We start from the raw sequence: 21125 nt of genomic DNA, 5'->3' as shown, positions 1-21125 counted from the left end.
GATTCTCTTGCAACAAAAGTTTGAGAAGCTTTAGTCTCTCAGGCAAGTCAGGCATGTACGCAAATTATTTCTATCCAGCATATGCTTGGAGAAAAAACAAAAAAGTTGGGTGATTTCTGGGAATGGTATTCTAATACCCTGATGTCCCTATTTCTGCCTTAAAGAAATGCTCCTGAAGAGTCAGAGCTCTTTTTGTGTCTGACCTTCAAGGTGTCAGAGAGTCCTTGGCATACCATCTTCCAGATACCCGTGCCAGGCCACTCTCATTGATATGGTTCATGATATTCTACTATTTCTAAGAGTGTCGTTTATTTTAGATGTATTTCATAATGGCTGCTTCCTGTTGATACATAAAGAAGGAGGAAGGGGGGAAAGTAAAACTGACTTTGTACCTACTATGTGCCAGTCACTGTGTTGGGCACTTAAACATACTACTTCATTTGTTCTTACAACCATCACCCAAGTAGGGCTCATCACTCCCACTTAACAGATGAGCAAACTGTGGTTCAGAGAAGTTAAGGAACTTGCCCAAGGCCACACAACTAATAAGTGATGAAGTCAGGCTTCAGCCTCAGGTCTGTCTGTCTCCAACACCCCCTCCCCATACTCTTTCCATGTGGAGCAGTGTCCTTGTATATCCTCAAAAATTACCACAATGCAGGATTTGTGTAAGCAAACCTCATCTGTTATGTACTGGTTGCTTTCAGTTTCCTTCAAGGGGCTTATAGGCTCATCTCTTCCTGGTATGGAAACCACCCAGTTTGTAATTCTGATCTGTAGACGATGATGGTTGGTGAGTTGTACCACCAAGGTCAGGACCTAATGCTGCACTCTGCTGAGTTGTAGCACACACCTGCTTGCTTAGCTGTAATCTGCCTGCGCTGGGATTGGCAGTCACCCACAGGCAGCCCCGATGGGTTCTACTAACTCTTGAGAGCTCTCCAGTGTTGAGCTTCTACTATCGGCATACTGCATCCCTTATCAAACTGTTATTACTTTGAGGACAGACTACGTTTATCCCTTTTTGTAACTACTCTCCTTGGTACATCCCTGACACCCTGCAGGCTGCTCCAGAACATCAGCTTCTTGAAGAGAGGGACCCCCTTTTTCATCATTGTAACCCCGGAGCTCAGCACAATGCTCCACTTTCAAATAATATATGTGGAGGAGATCCCTCACCTTGAAATCAGAACAAGCGTATTCAAATGTAATCAGAAATCTACACTAGCTCTTTTTCCTAGTAATTCAATTTAATTTTTAAAAGATTTTTCAGAGGTTTCTCTATGCTTCAATGTTTTGTTAGGTGATGCAGGATGTCTGAACCCACTTGATTATTTCAGTGTGATTCTGAGAGATTGATTATCTTGGTGACTAAAGAATTGAGCTGAGCCCACCACTGCCCGGTGCCAAGAGAGGGTTCCAGTGAGCAGTGCAGGGGTCCTGGTGACAGGCTAAGAATAAACAAGGAATCCAGGATTTAAACCCACTATGGGGGAAAAAAATACAGGGGGTCCCTGCCCTTAAAGGGACTTACTCTCTGGTGGGGAAAACTGTACCTTCCTACACATTAGGTGAAGGTGTGAACTAAGGGAACAAGAGGGTTGAGTGTAGGTGGGCAATTCTTAAATCCTAAACTGAGATCCTGCAGTTGTGATGGGAAGGAGCAGCTTTTTTTCCCCACTTTTATTATTTTTTTAAATTAATTTTTATTGGAATATAATTGCTTTACAATGTTGTGTTAGTTTCTGCTGTACAGCAAAGTGAATCAGCTATACATATACATATATCCCCTCCTTTTTGTGAAGGAGCAACTTTGAAATCATCAAGCAGAAGCATAATTGATATCCTAAGAGTTTAGGGTTCCCTGAATAGGAAACTTGTCTTTTATTCCTTCTGAATCTCCTCCTCACCCCTAGTGAGTCACTAAAGCACACAGAAGGTGCTTCATAAATGCTTTGCTAACAAGAGGACTGTCTCACAGCAGTAATAAGATATCCAAGGCAAGCCATTATTAGAAGGAGCAGGACTTCGGAGATAAAGTCTCAGCCTTGTAAACTGGAATGTGGCAGCAATTTTGGAAGTGCAGCTGTTCCAGCTCCGTCCATTGAATTAAACTGAGTTCTAGGGAGCAGGAAGGAGACCTCTGAGAGAACTGCTCTCAGTAGCCCATGAACAGGCACCAGTCAGTGCTTCTATATTAAATTAGAGCTTACAAACAAAGAAGCCAAGGCAAGCCTGAGTGATGGGCCAGCAAACTTTAAATACCTAATTAAAGATCACAAGTGTCTTCCAAGAATAAGGACTTGGTTGTTTTTTCTCCTTCAGCCTGTCAGCCTGAACATACCTTAAAACAAATAAATTTTGGTTTTGTAATATTGAGTTTCGTTCATGCATTTTTCTCCACCAACACACAAAAAATTACAGCTTCCAAAGGTAGAATCAGCCAAATTTTTACAGCTACACCATTTTTGGACTTCAGAATAATACTGTTGAGCAGAACAGATTTTCTAACACCATTTTGCCAGAAATACTGGACACAAACAAAAACTCTCTCAGAAAAACACTGTCTTTTCCTATTACCTGAAATTCACTCCTTTTTTCCCCCATTTAAAAAAAATTGAAGTATAGTTGATTTACAATGTCGGGGTACCGCAAAGTGACTCAGTTATACTATACATATATGTGTGTGTATATGCTTTTTCAGATACTTTTCTATTATAGGTTATTACAAAGCATTGAATATAGTTCCCTGTGCTGTACAGTAAGTCCTTGTTGTTTATCTATTTTGTATATAGTCATGTGTATCTGTTAATCCCAAATTCCTAATTGATCCCTCCCCGACCCTTTCCCCCTTGGTAACCATAAGTGTGTTTTCAATGTTTTTGAGTCTATTTCTGTTCTGCAAATAAGTTCATTTGTATCCGTTTTTTAGATTCCACATATAAGTGATATCATATTTGTCTTTCTCTGACTTACTTCACTTAGTATGATAATCTCTAGGTCCATCCATGCTGCTGCAAATGGCATTAGTTCATTCTTTTTATGTCTGAGTAATATTCCATCATATATATGTACCACATCTTCTTTATCCATTCATCTGTCAATGGACATTCAGGTTGCTTCCATGTCTTGCCTATTGTAAATAGTTCTGCTATGAACATTGGAGTAGATGTATCTTTTCAAATTAGAGTTTTCATCTTTTCCAGAACTCACTCCTTTTTACTTATTCATTGCAGTCTTTCTCTTACCCCATGAGCAAAATATGGTGATGAGCACACTGAACCTATTTGCCGCTTCTGCTCAAGGAGCAGAGGCTGGCCAGCATGCTGGGCTGAGCTGGCTGAGGGGAGTCCAGGCTCAGAAGGAAGAGGTGATCACAGATCTACTAACGATGGCTGATGGCGGGAGATGGGGCTAGAAGTGAAAGGTGGTGAGCTGCCTAACCCTGATCTGGAGCCATGAGGGGGTCCTGAGCTGTGGGCTGTGGTTGTACATATGAAACACGCTAAAGTTAAGACTGCCCCTCAAGTGTCTGCATCTTCCTCTTCTTCCTTCCCCTCCCTCCCCCTCCCCTCCCCTTCCTCCTGCTCTGGTATGAGATACCAGCTCTGGCTTGAAGTGGGAGCTCAGAGCTCCAACCACGGCCATCAGCCTGGGTGCTCATCCTACCGCTGGATGTCTTGCATTCTCAATTCTGAAGAGCCTGGCATGGAAAATGAGTGCACTGTCAGCTTCACCGATGAGTCCAGATTTCGAGCTAGCCACATCAATGCCAAAATTATTGACTTTTGTTGAGGTTGATGCCAGGCCCTCAGTGAAAAATTTTACTCTAATGTGATTTTCTCAGTCCATACTTACTATTTCAGTTTAATTAAAAATTTGAGGACAAAACAGGAAGAGAAAAACCAAAGTAAAAGATGAGGTCTGCTCCGAACCCTAGAGATCAGAAGCCTTTTTCCTTCCTGAGAGGGAGCCCCCAGACCACTACGTAGACCCCTCACTCTGGGCCCACAAGGCTTTCCTAACTTAAGGAGCAGCTTCCCATGGAATTAGGACTGTACCCCTTAAAGGTACAGTCCCTGGAAAGGACCAGCAGTTAAAGTTCCTTCCCAAGTCAGCAATAACCCAGCTCCCATGCAGAACAATCCATCCCATGCAATCATGAAAGCTTCTGAGAACTGAAAATTACCACGTCCAACTGACAAATATTCCTGCACCATTCACACCTCTCACTGCACCCAATGTGACAATAGGGAAATGGGGGAAAGTCATGCCCAGAAAGGGCCCCACAGTATAATCCTATGTACCACTGCTAGTAGATGAACAGGTGCTCCTGATTTCCTCTAGAAAGGTCCTGGTCACCTACCCTTAATATAAACCTTGGAAATGGATCCACCTCCAATCAGGACGCAGCTAATCGGTACAATATTCACTTCCTACTTCCAAATTCCGATTCCCATCCATCACTATGCATGCGAATAAACTGGTTACTATCATAACTAGTCTGAAAATGCTCACTATCCTGTTGGATTATTTCACTTTCTAGAGCCAATGTCTACAATAAAAGCCCACTTGGAATCCTAAAAGGAAACTAATATTAATTGAATGTCAATTTTGTACTAAACATTACCATGGGTGTTGTATGCCTTAATTCCCCCAACAATCATATGAGGTAAATGTGATTTTTCCCATTTTTACAACTAAGAGAACATAGCTCAGAAAGGTTAGGTAACTTACCTAAAGTCACACAAGTAGTTAGTGGCAAAACTAACTAGGGTTTGAATCCAGGTCTGCCTCCAAAGTTGATTCACTTTCCAGCAAACACTGTTTGCCAGAGCCAAAAAAAGAATCATACAAGAATAAAACATTGTGAGAGCCTGCATTATTGTTTAGCAAATATTCATTTCCCTGCCCACCTCAGTGTGAGTGAGGTAGATGTCCTCATCTGCTTGATGTGGGACTTGGTCATGTCATTTGCGTTGGCCAACAGAATATTAGTGGGTGTGACATGAGCAGAGGCCTTAAGTAGGGCTGCATGGCTTGGCTTGACGCTTGTGCTCACTGCTCATGCTGACTGCCACAACAGAAATATATCCTGGAGAGCACTAGTTAAAGGAGGACACGTCCCTCCTCAATTAATCAATCTGCAGTTGACCTGTAGACCTGTGATCAAGAAATAATGGCAAAAGTATTACTAATTTGATGAAAACTATAAACCAGCAGGTCCAAGAAGCTCAGTGAACCCCAAGTACAAGACACAGCCATCAGGATTGGAGGGGAGACTCAGTGGCAGGCTTTGCTCTTGAAAAGAAATGTTGAGAAGCTTCAGGAGGCAAAAGGAAGAAACAGAAGGGAGGAGCCAGGGAGGATGTAGGTCACTCTTTCCTCTTCCAGTGGCTCAGCAGCAGCTATTAAAATATCACCTAATGGGGACTTCCCTGGTGGTCCAGCAGTTAAGACTCCACACTCCCAATGCAGGGGACAGGGTTCGATCCCTGGTCATGGAACTAAATCCTGCATGCATGCCGCAACTGAAAGATTCCCACGTGCCACGACTAAAAAGATCCTGCATGCCAAAACTAAAGATCCCGCAGGCCACAACTAAGACTCGGCACAGCCAAATAAATAAATAAATATTTTTTTTAAAAGAATCACACCTAATGAAGAGTGTGCGAGGAGGATGGTGGGAGGGAATAAAGAGAGGAGCTGAATTTTCATCCAGACTAGCATGGAAAAACCAGACACAGCGCCAGGCAAACAGAGGATCCCAGAGGGCAAGGAGAATAGAAGGGTATCCCCGCTCCCCTAAGAGTTCTCAGAAATCCAGGGGAAGGTCTTTGGACAGCACAGAATCAGAGGTGAGAGGCAATTTACTCTTGATTCCTGAGGTGGGCAGCACCACCATATGCACAAGTGCTCAGCGGGGCTGACGCAGTAGGTGCCATGAACCTTAGTCCTCTTCCTGTCCTCTCTCTAAACATTCCTGACAGCCAAAGAAAACTGCCCATGAACTCTTAGGAAGTAATGTAGAAAAAAATTTTTAATGTAATGCACTATTTAATGTACCACCCTAAGTAGCACATATTGCCTGTGTCAAAACACTGGAAAAGCTTTCTATCACCCAAAAAGAGCAGTCCTGGGAAAATGAGCAAACAGGAAAAAATTCAATCTGGGGGGAAATTCTTCCAAGTACATATAAGAATCCAAAGCAAGCAGAGAATAAAGAAATGATTGTACACAATGTATCTATTCCTGTCTTTGCAAGGAAGCAAGAAACAAGACAAAATTGTTCTCAGCCTATAACTACTTTTTGCTATCTGAGGGTAAGAGGATGATGTAAGGATTTGCCCCAAAATATGAGGCCTAAAAGTTCGTTAAAATTCACACATAATTAACTTATTTGTAGATACTATTACGATTCATTTATCAAACCCATTACAAGAAATGCAGATTCCTACAAATATCTATTTATGTACAAGTATCACTCATCAAAATTATATGAAATAAGAACCTGTAGCTATGCATTTATCTAATTTATCCAGTCACCCCTAATCTGAGTTGGAGTAGCCCAAAGGACTTCGGAAACTTTAGAGAATAATTATAGCCTTTTAAATCTTGAATCTGTAATGGGCACAAATGCAATATAATTGGTCCAAATTTTTAAAGGCTTTTTAATACATTGGCAAGGAAAGCTGCAGTAAGCAAACTGCTGATACAACTCAATCTTTTTTTATTTAAACATCTTTATTGGAGTATAATTGCTTTACAATGGTGTGTTAGTTTCTGCTTTATAACAAAGCGAATCAGCTATACATACACATATATCCCCATATCTCCTCCCTCTTGCATCTCCCTCCCACCCTCCCTATCCCACCCCTCTAGGTGGTCACAAAGCGCTGAGCTGATCTCCCTGTGCTATGCGGCTGCCTCCCACTAGCTATCTATTTTACATTTGGTAGTGTATATATGTCCATGCCACTCTCTCACTTTGTCCCATCTTACCCTTCCCATTCCCCGTGTCCACAAGTCCATTCTCCATTCTCTACATCTGCATCATTATTCCTATCCTACCCCTAGGTACTTCATAACCATTTTTTTCTTTTTTAGATTCTATATATATGTGTTAGCATACGGTATTTGTTTTTCTCCTTCTGACTTACTTCACTCTGTATGACAGACTCTAGGTCCATCCACCTCACTACAGATAACTCAATTTCATTTCTTTTTAAGGCTGAGTAATATTCCATTGTATATACTGCCACATCTTCTTTATCCATTCATCTGTTGATGGACACTTAGGTTGCTTCCATGTCCTGAATATTGTATATAGAGCTGCAGTGAAGACTGTGGTACATGACTCTATTTGAATTATGGTTTTCTCAGGGTATATGCCCAGGAGTGGGATTGCTGGGTTCGTAAGGTAGTTCTATTTTTAGTTTAAGGAAGCTCCATACTGTTCTCCATAGTGGCTGTATCAATTTACATTACCACCAACAGTGCAAGAGGGTTCCCTTTTCTCCACATCCTCTCCAGCATTTACTGTTCGTAGATTTTTTGATGATGGCCATTCTGACTGCTGTGAGTTGATACCTCACTGTAGTTTTGATTTTCATTTCTCTAATGATTAGTGATGCTGAACATTCTTTCATGTGTTTGTTGGCTGTCTGTATATCTTTGGAGAAACGTCTATTTAGGTCTTCTGTCAATTTTTGGATTGGGTTGTTTGTTTTTTTGATATTGAGCTGCATGAGCTGCTTGTAAATTTTGGAGATTAGTCCTTTGTCAGTTGCTTCATTTGCAAATATTTTCTCCCATTCTGAGGGTTGTCTTTTCATCTTGTTTATGGTTTCCTTTGCTGTGCAAAAGCCTTTGTTTCATTAGGTCCCATTTGTTTATTTTTGTTTTTATTTCCATTTCTCTAGGAGGTGGGTCAAAAAGGATCTTCCTGTGATTTATGTCCTAAAGTGTTCTGCCTAGGTTTTCCTCTAAGAGTTTTATGGTGTCTGGCCTTACATTTAGGTCTTTAATCCATTTTGAGTTTATTTTTGTGTATGCTGTTAGGGAGTGTTCTGATTTCATTCTTTTACATGTAGCTGTCCAGTTTTCCCAGCACCACTTATTGAAGAGGCTGTCTTTTCTCCGCTGTATAGTCTTGCCTCCTTTATCAAAGATAAGGTGACCATAGGTGTGTGGGCTTATTTCTGGGCTTTCTAACCTGTTCCATTGATCTATATTTCTGTTTTTGTGCCAGTACCATTCTGTCTTGATTGCTGTAGCTTTGTAGTATAGTCTGAAGTCAGAGAGCCTGATTCCTCCAGCTCCGTTTTTCTTTCTCAAGATTGCTTTGGCTACTCGGGGTCTTTTGTGTTTCCATACAAATTGTGAAATTTTTTGTTCTAGCTCTGTGAAAAATGCCATTGGTAGTTTGATAGGGATTGCACTGAATCTGTACATTGCTTTGGGTAGTATAGTCATTTTCACAATATTGAATCCTCCAATCCAAGAACATGGTATATCTCTCCATCTGTTTGTATCTTTAATTTCTTTCATCAGTGTCTTATAGTTTTCTGTATACAGGTCTTTTGTCTCCAGAGGTAGGTTTATTCCTAGGTATTTTATTCTTTTTGTTGCAATGTTAAATGGGAGGGTTTCCTTAATTTTTCTTTCAGATTTTTCATCATTGGTGTACAGGAATGCAAGAGATTTCTGTGCATTAATTTTGTATCCTGCTACTTTACCAAATTCATTGATTAGCTCTAGGAGTTTTCTGGTAGCATCTTTAGGATTCTCTATGTATAGTATCACGTCATCTGCAAACAATGACAGCTTTACTTCTTTTCCGATTTGGATTCCTTTTATTTCTTTTTCTTGTCTGACTGCTGTGGCTAAAACTTCCAAAACTATGTTGAAAATAGTGGTGAGAGTGGGCAACCTTGTCTTGTTCCTGATCTTAGGGGAAATGGTTTCAGTTTTTCACCATGAGAACGATATTGGCTGTGGGTCTGTCATATATGGCCTTATTATGTTGAGGTAAGTTCCCTCTATGCCTACTTTATGGAGGTTTTTTATTATAAATGGGCGTTGAATTTTGTCAAAAGCTTTTTCTGCATCTATTGAGATGATCATATGGTTTTTCTCTTTCAATTTGTTAACATGGTGTATCTCATTGATTTGCGTATATTGAAGAATCCTTGCATTCCTGGGATAAACCCCACTTGATCATGGTGTATGGTCCTTTTAATGTGCTGTTGGATTCTGTTTGCTAGTATTTTGTTGAGGATTTTTACGTCTATGTTCATCAGTGATACTGGCCTGTAGTTTTCTTTCTTTGTGATATCTTGCTCCCAAAGTCCACTGCCTCAATTTGGGATGATTCATTGTCTATTCATGTATTCCACAGATGCAGGTACATCAAGTTGATTGTGGAGATTTAATCTGCTGCTCCTGAGGCTGCTGGGAGAGATTTCCCTTTCTCTTCTTTGTTTGCACAGCTCCTGGGGTTCAGCTTTGGATTTGGCCCCGCCTCTGCGTGTAGGTCACCTGAGGGCGTCTGTTCTCTGCTCAGACAAGACGGGGTTAAAGGAGCAGCTGATTCGGGGGCTCTGGCTCACTCAGGCCTGGGGGAGGGAGTGGTATGGAGTGCAGGGCGAGCCTGCAGCAGCAGAGGCTAGCGTGACGTTGCACCAGCCTGAGGCACGCCGTGCGTTCTCCTGGGGAAGTTGTCCCTGGATCACGGGACCCTGGCAGTGGCGGGCTGCACAGGCTCCCAGGAGAGGAGGTGTGGACAGTGACCTGTGCTCACACACAGGCTTCTTGGTGGCTGCAGCAGCAGTCTTAGCGTCTCATGCCCATCTCTGGTGTCCGCGCTGATAGCCGCGGCGCGCACCCGTCTCTAGAGCTCATTTAGGCGGTGCTCTGAATCCCCTCTCCTCACGCACCCCGAAACAACGGTCTTTTGACTCTTCGGCAGCTCCAGACTTTTCCCTGGACTCCCTCCCGGCTAGCCGTGGCGCACTAGTCCCCTTCAGGCTGTTTTCACGCAGCCAACCCCAGTCCTCTCCCTGCGCTCCGACCGAAGCCCGAGCCTTAGCTCCCAGCCCCGCCCGCCCCGGCGGGTGAGCAGACAAGCCTCTCGGGCTGGTGAGTGCCGGTCAGCCCTGACCCTCTGTGCGGGAATCTCTCCGCTTTGCCCTCCGCACCTCTGTTGCTGCGCTCTCCTCCGCGGCTCCGAAGCTTATTCTCTCCCGCCACCCGCAGTCTCCACCCGCGAAGGGGCTTCTAGTGTGTGGAAACCTTTCCTCCTTCACAGCTCCCTCCCACTGGAGCAGGTCCCATCCCTATTCTTTCGTCTCTGTTTTTCCTTTTTTCTTTTGCCCTACCCAGGTACGTGGGGAGTTTCTTGCCTTTTGGGAGGTCTGAGGTCTTCTGCCAGCGTTCAGTTGGTGTTCTGTAGGAGTTGTTCCATTTGTAGATGAATTTCTGGTGTATTTGTGGGGAAGAAGGCGATCTCCAGGTATCACTCCTCCGCCATCTTGAACGTCTCCTCACAACTCAATCTTTTATTTGCTTTCAAATTATATCACTGGACCTACCCAAATCTATACTAATAAACAGGGTAGGGGAGGAGTGGAGAAAAGAAAAAGAAAGGCAGAAAGGAAAATGTATTGGGGGCAAAAAATGAAAAGCTTTAAAAGCCAGTGTATATTATGAGAAAAAGCATGTGTTGAATAAGACAGCACAGAAACCAAGAATACATGTGCTCACATGTGTGTGTGTTGAAAAAGTGTGTGTTGAATAAGACAGCACAGAAACCGAGAATATATGTGCTCACCACTTAGAATATTCAGTCCAGCAATACACAAAATGAACGCTTATTTGGATAACATCAAACCCATTTTTCACATCTACATTAAATATACAGGGCAGATAGAAAAACAAATTGGATGTAAAAGGTCATTACCAATCAAGAGTAGAGTGTGACAGGGCAATGAAGCAGAGTAGATGGCCCAGGGCAAGCCTATCACATACAGGAATGTAATATTGATATATTGCAAAGGAATCCACATACATCAGTGGAGAAAGAAAGGTTAATCAGTGAATGGTGCGAATATCTTTTTTGGTGGTGTATTTCTTTCTGTACTTTAGACTTCTGGGGGAGATAGATTTCTAGTAGTGAAAATACCGGATCAACATGATTAAACATTTTGGGGTAATCTCTCACACTGAATTGCTTTCCAAAAAAAAGTTTTAAGACAATCTAAGTCACATCAGCAGTGTATATGGAATACCCATTTCACTGAACCTGAATTAGCATAAAAATAATATCTCACTGTTTCCAGCTGAATTTGCTTTGATAAAGAAATTAATGTCAATTAGTAGTGAACAGTAGTGAAATTGAACATTTTTGTATTTAACTTCTTTTGCCCATTTATCTGTTGGGGTCTGCCGACTTGGTTCAGAAAGGCAAGAGGGAGAGCATCACAAACTATCACCCAGAGAAAACTTATTTGCAGGAACCACTCTCAGTAACAGCAAAGAAGAGTGCCTTTAGCCATGAAGCATAGCCCCTTCCCCACACCATCTGCCATATGAACCACCAGCAGATACCTATCTTGTGTCCTTTCAGTGGCGAATAATAAAGAGGAAGCCAGCACACAGCATCCAAAGAAGAACATAAGAAAAAAATGAGGGAAAGAGCAGCAAAATTACCAAGAGATGAATAACACTCACTAAAAATGTTACCAGGGAATACATGAAAATTATGATCCAATATTTCACCATGAATTTAAAAATATATATGAAGCCATCATCTCCTTGAAGGAAGAAAACAAAGCAGACATGCAAAAACTCAAGAATGTGATGGCAAGATAACAGGAAGAGATGAAATATGAAAAAGTCAGGAAAGAAGAAAAAAAATCACAGAAATTAAGAGGAAAATGGTGGGAAATCAACCAAGAAAATATATGCTGGAACTCACTATAAGAAACCAGACAAGGTGAACACAAGCAGAAATAAAGTACTCTAAAACATTAGAGAGAAAATAATAGGAGACAGTCAAAGGAGAGCTATCATACTTTATACATAAAGTGAGTCACCAAAGAAGAAAACCAGCCTGGCACAACGGTTAAGAAAATGAAGTGTTTGACTTCATGTCAATGAAGTGAATGTGAATTTGGACAAGTTTCTTAACCACTTTCTTTCTTGGTTTCCCTATCACTAAATTGAGGATAATATTAGTACCAACTCCATAGGGCTGTTAGGAAGTTTAAGTGGGTTAAAATTTGATAAGAGGCTGGAACAGTGCCTGGCATATTCCATGCAATGTCCAAGTGTTTGTTAAATTTAAAAATAGTAATAAATAAAACAACAGAGCAGAGAAGTATTTTAAAGTATAGTTCAAGGAAACTTGCCTGAAATAGAAGTCTTAGATGTTCATATTAAAGGGTACACTACATACCAGGGAATATCAACCACAGCAGTCAAGGTTGAGACATATCCTAGGACTTAATGGATTTAAAGATAAAAAAAAAAAAGAATCCTTTGGAGCAAAATGGCTGAATAAGATATTCCTTGATCATATCCCTGCCTCAACAATAATTTGGCATCCACCCACGGACAAAAGTGCCTTCATAGGAGCTTTGAAAGTGCCTTCATAGGAGCTTTGGGATCCAGGTAGGAGATTGTGAAGTCCAAGACCAAGAAGAGGTGTTTTGAGAAGGCAGGTCTGCCCCATGCTGCTGACTTACCAACCATGATCCCCACTACAGAAACAGAAACAGCTTTGTGCCCCTGAGGACTTGACTACAGCCATGTTTGGCTTGGCCCTGTCCCCAGCACCATATGCCAAAGGACCCAGGAGGAGCCATGCTCACCCGAGTATCAGGTAATAGACATATAGCCCTTGGTCCCAGCTGTGGACCCTGAATTGGCCCGTGAACCAGTTCCAGCCCCTCTTGGCCACAGTCTGGGAGTCCCTGGAGATAAGCCCCCCAACTCAGTCAGACTGTAGATTCTGAATAGGCCCTGTAATTGGGCTCCAGCCCATCCCAGCCATTGTCCACAGTCTTGCTGGCACAGGGATCCTACAGGAGAAATATCTGTCTATATCCCCAGAGATCCAGAAAGGGCCCCATACTTTCCTCTAACCCCCTCACAGCCTCTGTCTGCCAGCAGTCCTTAGGGTCCAGGGCCCCAGTGGGACACTCTCCAGTCTGAACTCCCAGAAGGGCCCTGTACTGGGCTCCAACCTCAACACAGCTTCAGTCCACCAGCAGACCTGCCAGCAAGGGACCCAGTAGTACACACTACTGTCTGTGCTCCAAGAGACTCTGAAAAGGACATATACTCAGTTCCAGGCCCTCCCAGCCTCAGTCCACACCACTGAGCCCAACCTGCCCCGAGACCTGGTGGGAGACATACACATCTGTGCCTCCACGGCCAGGACTGTAGACCTCAAACATCGCTATAGAATCTCAAACAACCCTGGGGCCCCATTCCAGCCCCTCTCAGCCATGGTCCAGGGCCAGTCCTGCCCACCTAGGGGCCCATCCAGTGACCAGGCATCAGTCCTCCCAGGGATCTAGTGGGAGCCATGCCCCCTGCACACCTAGTAATAGACCTGCTGTCTAAGGACCCAACTGTGGAACCTGAAGAGGATCCAACCTGAAGAGGATCCTTATCCCACAACATTCTACTGAACAAGGTACTGGAGGTAGTCCCATTCACCCAGAGACCAGACAGGATCTACACCTGTCCCAGCCCCTGATAACAAGCCTGCCAACTGAAGATCCCACTACAGACCCAGCAGCAGCCACATAACTGGGTCTAACCCAGCACAACTGAGATTTCAGAGGTAGTCCATCAGCCCAGGGAACAGACAGGAGAAGGTTTTTACCTATGGAAACCAATCTGTAAAGACTGGAAGAAGTGTATGCTTCTTCAAATGTACAGATACCAATGCAAGGCTACATGAATCATTAAGAATCAGGCAAAGATGACACCATCAAAGGAATTAATAAAGCTCCAGTAACTGACCCCAAAGAAATGGAGACCTACAGATTACTTGAAAAAGAATTCAAAATAATCATCTTAAAGAAGCTCAGTAAAATGCAAGAACACAGATAACTAAACAAAATCAGGAAAACAATGCATGAACAAAATGAGTTTAATAAAGAAACAGAAACCATAAAAAAGAACCAAAACAGAAATCCTGAAACTGAAGAATACAATGTCAGAACTGAAAAATTCTATAGAGAGCCTCAACAACATACTTGATCATGAAGCAGAATCAGAAAACTTGAAGACAGAACACTTGAAATTAGCCGATTAGAAGAACAAAAAGGAAAAAGAATGAAAAAGAGTGAAGAAAACCTATATGAATTATGGGACACCTTCAAGCAAATGAATATTCACAACATAGGAGTCCCAGAAGGAAAAGACAGAAAGGGGCAGAAAGATTATTTAAAGAAATAATAGCTGAAAACTTCCCAAATCTAGAAAGAGATATGGACATCTAAGTAGAAGAATCTCAAAGGACCCCAAGGACCCCAAGCAAGACCAACCCAAAGGAGATCACTCTGAGACACACTATCATCAAAATGTAAAAAATCAAAGACAGAGAAAATTTTGAAAGCAGCAAGAGAAAAATGACTTATCATGAACAAGGGAACCCCATAAGGCTATCAGCAGATTTCTCTGCAGAAAGTCTGCAGGCCATGAGGGAATGAGATGATATGAAATATTCAAAGTGCTAAAAGCAAAAAACTGCCAACCAAGAAAACTATACCCAGCAAAACTGTCCTTCAGAAATGAAGGCAAGATAAAGAATTTCACACACAAACAAAAGCAAAGGAAGTTCATCATCACTACATCTACCTTACAGAAATGCTAAAGGGAGTTGAAATGAAAGGATGCTAAGTAACAACTTAAAAATACATAAAAGTATAAAACTCACTGGTAAAGGTAATTATATAGTTCAATTCAGAATACCCAAATGTTGTAATCGTGGTGTGTATATCACTTTTATCTCTAGCACAGAAGTTAAACAATAATATTAAAAACAACTATAATAAGCTACAATAATAAATAAGCTACAATATGTATAACAAAACTAAGACGGTATTTTGGAAAGATAAAATTGACAAACCTTTAGCTAGACTAAGAAAAAAGAGCAAAGACTCAGTGATCATGGGTTGCCTGTGCCCTGGTCATCGATAGTACTGGGAGAGGAGTCACTGAAAGACATTTTTCCATGTTTGAAGGGCCCAGTTGTCCCTTCCAAACCCTGGATCTTTCACACACTATCTGTTTTCTCCTGCCATTCCCTTCAGAGCTCAGGCCTTTGCTCCCCACCCCACCCCTGTGATATGGTGACCAGGCTAGCGCCCCGACTGCAGGGATTCACTTTGTCTTTGAAGTTAAGGAGTCTCCTGGCAGAAACCAGTCAATACATCTATATTTGGATCTCACACTGGAACAAGTTCAGATCGGTTCGGTGGGAGGTAGAAACCCTGAGACAGTGCCTTTGCTTAGTAGACTCCACAGATGCAACATGGTGCCCCCAAGAGGCATGTCTGGCTCACAGGTAACAGGTCAGCCTTAGATCTGGAGACTGTTGAGGAAGTCCCATGAGTCAGTGACCTTGGGGTGACTTGGGATCTGGGATTGCTGGTATTTCTCCCCAAGATTCCTATTGTTCGTGGACACCAGTGGGGCAGAGAATGGACAGTGAGGTCTCCACGTGAAGAGCTCCCTGCTGCCTGCTCAGAGCATCAAAGGAGAACTGTTCACTCAGCATGAGAGATCAGGGGCAAAGCGCTGGGACTGGGGGCTTGGCGTCCCCTTTAGCTGGCTCTGAGTCCTGACAGCAGTGCCCTTGGAGGGCCAGGGAAGGCTGGCCCTGGTCCCTCTGCTGTGCCTGGATGACTTCAATAACCAAGAGTTTTTTTCTTGAGTTGGCAGCTGCTCATCATCATCATTTTGTCTCCATCCATCCATTCAATAAACCATATGGACCCCCCCAAAAAAGAGCAAAGACTCAAATAAAATTAGAAATGAAACTAAATATGACACAATAGAAATACAAAGGATCATAAGAGACTATTATAAATAATCACATGCCAACAAATTGGATAACCTAAAAGAATGGGTAAATTCCTAGAAATACAGAAACTACCAACACTGAATCATGAAGAAAAAGAAAATCTGGGTCAGGTGCCTGGAGGCATGTCGTTTGGGCCTTCGGCGGGCTTTTTGGGGACAAGGATGGCTATGGCCAGTGGTTTTTACTTACGCTACTATGTAAGGCACAAGGGCAAGTTTAGACATGAGTTTCTGGAGTTTGAGTTTTGGCTGGACAGAAAACTTAGATATGCCAACAACAGCAATTATAAAAATGATGTCATGATCAGAAGGGAGGCTTAGGTACACAAGAGTGTAATGGAAGAACTGAAGAGAATTATTGATGACAGTAAATTACAAAAGAAGATGATGCTTTGTGGCCTCCCTCTGACAGGGTTGGCCGGCAGGAGCTTGAAATTGTAATTGGAGATGAACACATTTCTTTTACCACATCAAAAATAGGTTCTCTTATTGATGTTAATCAGTCAAAGGATCCTGAAGGCCTTCGAGTATTTTACTATTTGGTACAGGGCGTGAAATGTTTAGTTTTTAGTCTTATTGGATTACATTTCAAGATTAAACCAATCTAAATTGTAAAAAAAAAAAAAAAGGAAAATCTGAACAGATTAAGAATTAATACCAATCCTCCTCAAGCTCTTCCAAAAAACTGAAAAAGAGGGAGCACTTCCAAGCTCATTTTATGAGGCCAGCACTACCCTTATACCAAAGCCAAATAATGACACTACAAGAAAAGTTTACTATAGACTAATATCACTAATGAATATGTATGCAAAAATTCTCAACAAAATACTAGCAGACCAAATTCAACATCACATTAAAAGGTTCATACACCATGATCAAGTAGGATTTATCCCTGGGATGCAAAGATTGTTCAACATACACAAATTAATAAATGTGATACACCAAATTATGATTCTCTCAATAGATGTAGAAAAAGCATTTCACAAAATTCAACTTCCTTTCATGATAAATGAATACAAAGTGAACTCTCAAGAAATTGGGTACAGAAGGAATATACCTCAACATAATAAAAACCATATATGACAAACTCACAGCTAACATACTCAGTGGTGAAAGGCTGAAAGATTTCCCACTAAGATCAGGAACAAGAAAAGAGTTTCCACTCTCACTACTCCCATTCAGCATAGCACTGGAAGTCCTAGCAAGAGCAATCAGGCAAGAAAAATAAATAAATACATCCAAATCAGACAGGCAGAAGTAAAATAGTCTCTGTTTGCAGATGATATGATCTGAAAAACTCCACCAAAAAACCTATTAGAACTAATAAACAAATTCAGTAAAGTTGCAGGATACAAAATCAACGGGCAAAAATCAGTTGTGTTTCTATATACTAACAACAAATTATCTGAAAAAGATATAAAGAAAACAATCCCACTTATAATAGCATCAAAAATAATAAAATACTTAGAAATAAATTTAACCAAAATGTTGAAAGATCTGTACACTGACAAATTATAAGACATTGATAAAATAAATTGATGAAGACACAAATAAATGGAAAAATATCTCTTGTTTGTGAATTAGATTAATATTGTTAAAGTGTCTATATTACCCAAAGCCATCTATAGATTCAAGGCAATTCCTACTAAAATCCCAAAGGGGGCTTCCCTGGTGGCACAGTGGTTAAGAATCTGCTTGCCAATGCAGGGGACAGGGGTTCGAGCCCTGGTCTGGTAAGATCCCACATGCCGTGGAGCAACTAAGCCTGTGTGCCACAACTACTGAGCCTGCGCTCTAGAGCCCTCGAGCCACAACTACTGAGCCCACGTGCCACAGCTACTGAAGCCCGCGTGCCTAGAGCCTGTGCTCCCAACAAGAGAAGCCACCACAATGAGAAGCCCATGCACTGCAATGAAGAGTAGCCCCCGCTCACTGCAACTAGAGAAAGCCCGTGAGTAGCAATGAAGACCCAACACAGCCAAAGATTAAATAAATTAACTAATTAATTAATTATTTTAAATTCCAAAGGCATTTTTCACAGAAATAGAAAAAACAATCCTAAAATTCATATGGAACCAAATAAGACCCTGAATATCCAAAGCAATCCTGGGAAATAAGAACAAAGCTGGAGGCATCATGATTCCTGATTTCAAGCTCTATTGCAACACAATAGTAATCAAAACAATATGGTACTGGCATAAAAGTGACACACAGACCAATGGAACTGAATAAAGAACCCAGAAATAAACCCATGCATATACAGTCAACTAATACCTGACAAGGGAGCCAAGAATCCTCAATAGAAAAATTATAGTCTCTTCAATAAATGGTGTTGGAAAAACTGAATATGCACATGCGGAAGAATGAAACTGGACCCCTATATTATACCACTCACCAAATTAACTTGCAACAGATTAAAGACTTAAACATAAGACTTGAAACTGTAAAATACTAGAAGAAAACATAGGGGGAAAGCTCCTTGATACTGGTTTTGGCAACAATTTTTTTGGATATGACACCAATAGAGCAAGCAACAAAAGCAAAAATAAACAAGTGGGGCTACATCAAACTAAAAATCTTCTGCACAGCAAAAGAAACAATCAGCAAAACAAAAGGCAACTTACAGAATGGAAGTAAATATTTACAAACCATCTATCTTAGAGGAAGTTAATATGCAAAATATATAAGGAACTCATACAACTTAATAGCAAAATACAAACAATCCAATTAAAATGGACAAAGGATTTGAATAGATATTTTTCCAGAAAAGACATACAAATGGCCAACAGATACATGGGAAGGTACTCAACATCACTAATTACCAGGGAAATGCAAAAGATATCCCTGCACACCTGTTAGAATGGCTATTATCAAAAAGACAACAGTGTTGGTGTGGAGGTAGTGAAAAGGGAACTTTTGTGCCCTGTTGGTGCGAAATGTAAATTGGTGAAGCCACTATGGAAAACAGGATGGAGGTTCCTCAAAAAAACTGAAAACAGAAGTACCATATGACCCAGCAATCCCACTTCCGGGTATATACCCAAAGGAAATGAAATTACTATTTTGAAGAGATATCTACACTCCCATGTTCATTCCAGCATTACTTACAATATTCAAGACATGGAAGTAACCGAAGCATCCAATGACAGATAAATGGATAAAGAAAATGTGATTTTATATATTTTTTATGGGTATAAAAATTTGAAGTGTATCAATGCAATATTACTCATCCATGAGAAAGAAGGAAATCCTGTCATTTGCAACAACATGGATGGACTTGGAGGGCATTATGCTAAGTGAAATAAGTCAGATAGAGAAAGACAAATACTGTATGATCTCACTTATATGTGGAAACAAAAAAAGCCAAACTCATAGAAAGAGAGAGTAGAATGGTGGTTGCCACGGGCTGGGGCTGAGAGAAATGGGGAGAAATTGGTCAAAGGGTGCAAACTTTCAGTTATTAGATGAATAAGTCCTGGGGATCTAATGTACAGTGTGGTGACTATATTTAACAATACAGTATTATACACTTGAAGGTTGCTAATTGAATGTTTTCACCACACACACAAAAATGTAATTATGTGAGGTGAAGGATGCATTAACTAAGCTTAGTGTGATAATCATTTCACAATATATATGTGTATTACATTGTACACCTTAAATTTTCACAATACTATATGTCAATTTTATCTCAATAAAACTGGTGGAATAAAAGAAACCTCTGAGCAACCAGGCAAAAAGATAAAGTCACTTACAAAAGAAGAAAATCAAGTTGGCCTTGGATTTCTTCTCAGCAGCACACACTATGAGAAGACACTGGAGTACCACCCATAACACACACAAGACAAACGAAAAGTGAGCCAAGGGCGTTCTCTCCAGCCAAGCTGTCCCTTAAGTATAAGGACGTAGAAGAGACCATTTGGAAACCCTGGGAATATTGTTCCTCTGATCCCCTCCTTGAGGAAACTATTAGAAGATAAATTTTAGCCAACCAAGAGGTGGCTGGGGAAACCAAAGGAGATGGACTGTAAGTGAGAACAGAATGTACTTAATAGCAGAACTATTAAAAAACTACTAAAACTAAAACAAACATGAGAATTGGGAAGACAGAAGAAAAGTAAAGGTGATAAAAAAAACTTAGTCTTTAAGTTGCTTACGTAGTGGTGATAACAGTAGGGTAACCCACAGGATGATGATGGTCATGGCCATAACAGCAGTCATAATTACTGACTGGCTCACTATGTGCCAGGTACTACATAAAACACTGTGTGTGTGTGTGTGTGTGTACGTGTGTGTGTATACACACAGTGTTTCATACAGTGTATACACACATATACACATATATACACACACGCATATATATATATATATTCCTAACAACCCATAAGGTAAACATCATCATCCCCATTCATAAATAAGAAAGCTAAAGCTCAGATTAGTTAAGTACCTCAACCACGATCACACAGCTAAGTGACAAATCCAAACCCAGGCCTGACTCCAAAGCCCAGGCTCTTGATTTTACTGCATTTGCGTTCATTGAACATAGGACAGTGCCTTATTCCTCTCTGTCTCCTCATCATTTAACACAACTAATATAATATAGCATAATATAATATAGTAATAACAAGCTATTATTCCCATTTTATAGATGAGGAAAGGAAGCAGAAAGGTTAAATGACTTTCCCAAAGTTACACAGCTACTTAATCGACGGGGCAGCTAGCATGGCTCGAGAGCAGCGCTATCCAATACTAATTCAATAGTAGGTGAACCACATGTATAATTTCCAATTTTCTAGTAGCCAAATCTTAGGAAAAACTTAATTTTATTAATATATTTGATATAACCCATATGTTCATATTATCATTTTGACATATATATATTAAAAACTATTCATGTCATAATTTACATTTTTTTCCTCACTCAGTCTTTGAAATCCAGGGTGTATTTTATACTTACAGCACATCTCAAATTGGACTCACATTTCAGTGCTCAGTAGCCACATGTGGTCAGTGGCTCCCATATT

At 41.0% G+C, this 21125-nt stretch overlaps 1 protein-coding gene and 1 pseudogene across 2 annotated transcripts in view; one reads left to right on the top strand and one right to left on the bottom strand.

Moving 5' to 3' along the window:
- The window catches only part of VWA3B (von Willebrand factor A domain containing 3B), a 207403-nt gene that overhangs the window by 134495 nt on the left and 51783 nt on the right, over window positions 1-21125 (bottom strand).
- LOC309815580 (protein mago nashi homolog 2-like) lies at window positions 16261-16942 on the top strand (annotated as a pseudogene). Its single transcript has one exon. The product of its transcript is annotated as a protein mago nashi homolog 2-like (transcript).

Source organism: Mesoplodon mirus, assembly GCF_964341445.2.
Source record: "Mesoplodon mirus genome assembly, chromosome: 14".
NCBI classification, from domain to species: domain Eukaryota; kingdom Metazoa; phylum Chordata; class Mammalia; order Artiodactyla; family Ziphiidae; genus Mesoplodon; species Mesoplodon mirus.
Note: the sequence above shows the minus strand (reverse complement) of the source record. Positions and strands in the feature narration are given on the sequence as shown.